Source organism: Chrysochloris asiatica, unplaced genomic scaffold, assembly GCF_000296735.1.
Source record: "Chrysochloris asiatica unplaced genomic scaffold, ChrAsi1.0 scaffold00013, whole genome shotgun sequence".
Classification (NCBI taxonomy): domain Eukaryota; kingdom Metazoa; phylum Chordata; class Mammalia; order Afrosoricida; family Chrysochloridae; genus Chrysochloris; species Chrysochloris asiatica.
Window position 1 is genome coordinate 925,114 of NW_006408531.1, and position 4,425 is coordinate 929,538.

The 4,425-nt window shown below is 40.3% G+C and overlaps 1 pseudogene; it reads left to right on the plus strand.

Moving 5' to 3' along the window:
* Positions 1-304: 304 nt before the first annotated feature.
* Positions 305-1,596, plus strand: LOC102832423 (annotated as a pseudogene).
* Positions 1,597-4,425: the final 2,829 nt, after the last annotated feature.

Sequence of the window (4,425 nt, forward strand, 5' to 3'; positions counted from 1 at the left end):
TCTCAATGTTGTCCATAGCTTGTCATGATCCACACAATCGAAAGCTTTTGTGTAGTTAACACCAATCACTAAAGCCAGTGATAATTCAATTGAAGAACTCTATTAACTCCTTCGATCTGAAATTAATCAAACATGCAATCAAGATGTATTGATAATTCTTGTGCAGTAGTGCTAGTGGCTTCCTCCTTCCTTTCTCTGACTGGACAGTCAGCCCTCATGGTGAGCTGCAAAGAATTGTCTCTTGGTAAGTCAAGTAGGATCTGGAAACAGTCATCACTTCACAAACATTCACTGCTGGGGGAAAATGGTTGAAGCCGACCGCCCTGGAAAGCTCTTCATTGGAGGACTCAATATAGAAACAACGAGAAGGCCCTGTAAACAGTATTTGGCAAATATGGACAAATTGTCAAAGTACTCTTGATGAAAGATAGTGAAACCAACAAATCTAGAGGATTTGCTTTTGTCAACTTTGAAAGACCAGCAGATGCCAAAGATGCAGCCAGGGATATGAATGGAAAGTCTTTGGATGGGTAAGTTATCAAGGTGGAACAAGCCACTAAGCCAACATTTGAAAGTGGCAGGCGTGAACCCCCACCACCTCCAAGAAGCAGAGGCCTTAGAGGTGGAAGATGAGGCAGTGGAGGAACCAGGGGACCCCCTTCATGTGGGGACACATGGATGATGGTGGCTATCCCCATGACTTTTAACACGAGTTCTTCCAGGAGACCACATCCAGTAAAAAGAGAACCACTACCACGCAGTGGTGATCCTCCTCCTAGAAGACCAGCTCCTTCAGGACCTGGAGTTCTCAGTAGCAGTGGAATGGGAGGCAGAGCCCCTGTATCACGTGAAGGAGATAGTTATGGAGGACCACCAAGAAGGGAACTCCTGCTCTCTTGTATAGATGTGTACCTGTCACCAAGAGATGATGGCTATTCCACTAAAGATAGCTATTCAAGCAGAGATTACCCAAGTTCTCATGATACAAGAGATTATGTATCACCACCAAGAGATTATATTTACTGTGATTATGGTCATTCCAGTTCATGTGATGACTATCCATCCAGAGGCTATAGTGATAGAGACGGCTATGGTCGTGATCATGACTATTCAGACCATCCAAGTGGAGGCTCCTACAGAGATTACACATATCATGATTATGGTCATTCCAGTTCACATGACTATCCATCCAGAGGCTATAGTAATAGAGACGGCTATGGTCGTGATCATGACTATTCAGACCATCCAAGTGGAGGTTCCTACAGAGATTCCTATGAGAGCTATGGTAACTCACGTAGTGCTCCACCTACACGAGGGCCCCCGCCATCTTATGGTGGAAGCAGTCGCTATGATGATTACAGCAGCTCACGAGACGGATATGATGGGAGTCGTGACAGTTACTCAAGCAGCCGAAGTGATCCCTACTCAAGTGGTTGTGATGGGGTTGGCAGACAAGAAAGAGGGCTCCCCTCTTCTATGGAAAGGGGGTACCCTCTTCCACATGATCCCTACAGCAGTTCAAGCTGCGGAGCACCAAGAGGTAGTGGCGGTGGAGGAAGCCGATCTGATAGAGGGGGAGGCAAAAGCAGATACTAAAAAGAAACAAAAGTTTGGGCTAAAACCCCTGTTCAGAGAAACAAACAAAAAGTGCAACCTATTCTCTCATAACTACCCAAGGACTCTTAAAAGGAAAAATTGTGTTACTTTAAAAAAAAAAAATTTCTGTTAAGTACTTCTCCATAATTTCTGTTTCTTGTGAGGAAAAAGTAAAGTATAACCTATTTAATTTTATTTGATTTTATGACATTGCTTTCAATAATCAAGTGTTAAATGTATAAGACTTGACTTGTGTACTAATGGTGCAATTCTCTTAAGTGTCCCTGAAGGCCACTTCCTATTCAATTTTTCCCAGTAAATGAAGCAAGCAATACTAACATCTTCCACGAGCATCTAGCCATCTAAAATGGAGAGATGAATCATTCTGCCTATATAAACAAGCTAGATATTAGAAGCGTGGCTGGGTTTGCTACTCTTAGATTTCAGGGTGTCTTCAAACTGAAATCTCAGTGTTCTCAGTGTGCAAAACCTGAGATAGATGCTTTAGTAAAGAAAGTGCTATTCATCTAGTAAACCCAAAATAAAAGGATAATGCTGGCCACATATTGCCTTTCTGACATTTTCTTGGGATTCTGCAAGAACCTCCCCTTTACCCCTAGCCCCCTTAAGACCATTTAAGTGTGTGTTAAACAACTACAGAATACTAAATAAAAAGTGTGGCCAAAACCAACCATGCAGCTGCAAATGAAGGAAAAAAAAAAAAAAAAAAAGAGTTGTATTGATATTTACTTGTGATTGGAATGCAAAGGTTGGAAGCAAAAAGGAAGGATCAGTCTTTGGAAAATATGTCTTTGGTGATAGAAACAATGCTGGAGATCATATGATAGAATTTTGCAAGGCAAAATGAGTTCTCCATTGTAAATACCTTTTTTAAAAACAATATGGAAGGGGGCTATACACATATACTTCACCAGATGGAATACATGGAAATATAATTGACTACATCTGTGGAGGCACTTGCAAAACTCCATATCATCATTCAAAACAAAGCCGGGGCAGACTATGAAACAGAGCACCAATTGCTCATATGCAAGTTCAGGATGAAAATGAAGAAAATTAAAACAAATCTATGAAAGTAAAAATATGACCTTGAATATACTCCACCCACCTGAATTTAGAGATCATCTCACAAACAGATTTGATGAATTAGACACTAATGACTGAAGACCAGAAGAATTGTGGGATGACATCAAGAACATCATACAGGAATAAAGCAAAAGGTCATTAGGAAGACAAGAAAGAAGCTAACGAACAAGATGGATTTCAGAAGAGGCTCTGAAACTTGCTCTCCAGCATAGAGATGCTGAAGTAAATGGAAGAAATGAGGAGGTAAAAGCACTGAAGAGAAATTTTCAAAGGACAGTTCAAGAAGACAAAGTCAAATATTATAATGCAACATGCAAAGGTCTGACATTAGAAAACAGAAGTGAAGAACATGCTCAGCATTTCTCAAGCTGAGAGAACTGAGGTAAAAATTCAAGCCTCAATTTGCTATGTTGAAGGATTCTATGGGCAAAATATTGAATGATGCAAAAAGCATCAAATGAAGATGGAAGGAATACGCAGGGTCACCATACAAAAAACAAATGATTGATGTTCAGCTATTTCAAGAGGTAGCATAAGGTCAACTGCCCGTGATACTGAAGGAAGAAACTCAAGATTCACCGAAGGCATTGGCAAATAACAAGGTACTGGGAATTGATGGAATGCAAATTGAAATCGTTAAACAAGCTGATGAAGCACTGGGGGTACTCACTCATCTATGCCAAGAAATTAGAAGACAGCTACCTGGCCAACTGATTGGAAGAGATCCATATTTGTGCCCAATCCAGAGAAAGGTGACCCAACAGAATGCAGATATCATTGGACAATATCAGTAATATCACATGTCCAGTTTTCGCATGTATATGAGGTTATTGAAAATATCATGGCTTGGGTCAGGTGCACCTTAGTCCTCAAGCTGACATCTTTGTTCTTCAACACTTTAAAAAGGTCTTGTGCAGCAGATTTGCCTAATGCAATATGGCATTTGATCTCTTGACTGATGTTTCCATGAGTGTTGATAGTTGATCCAAGAAGAATGAAGTCCTTGACAACTTCAATCTTTTCTCCATTGATAAGAATGTTGTTTATTGGTCCAGTGGTGAGAAGTTTTGTTTTCTTTGCATTGAGGCTGTGCTCTTTGATCTTCATCAGTATTTTATGTCCTCTTCACTTTCAGCAAGCAAGGTAGTATCATCTACATATTGCATATTGTTAATGAGTCTTCCTCCAATCCTGATGCCATGTTTTTCTTCATTTAATCTAGCTTTTCAGATTATTTGCTCAGCATACAGGTTGAATAAATATGGTGAAATAATACAACCCTGTCACACAGCTTTCTTAGTTTTAAACCATTCAGTGTTCCCATGTTCTGTTTGAACACCTGCCTCTTGGTCCATGTACAGGTTTCTCTTGAGTACAATTAAGTGTTCCAGAATACTCATACGTTGCAATGTTGTCCATAGCTTGTCATGATACATGCAATCAAAGCCTTTGCATAGTCAATAAAGCACAGGTAAACATTTTTCTGGTATTCTCTGCTTTCAGCCAAGATCCATCAGATATCAGCAGTAATATCCTTCATTCCACGTCCTCTTCTGAATCTGGCTTGAACCTCTGGCAGCCATTTCTATATTACCTTTAGTAAAACTTTACTCACATGGCATATCAAAGATATTGTCCGATGATTTCTGCATTCTGTTGGGTCCATGAAAAAGAGCAAGACCACTAACTAGATGGATTGGCACAGTGCCAGGAGCCATGGGC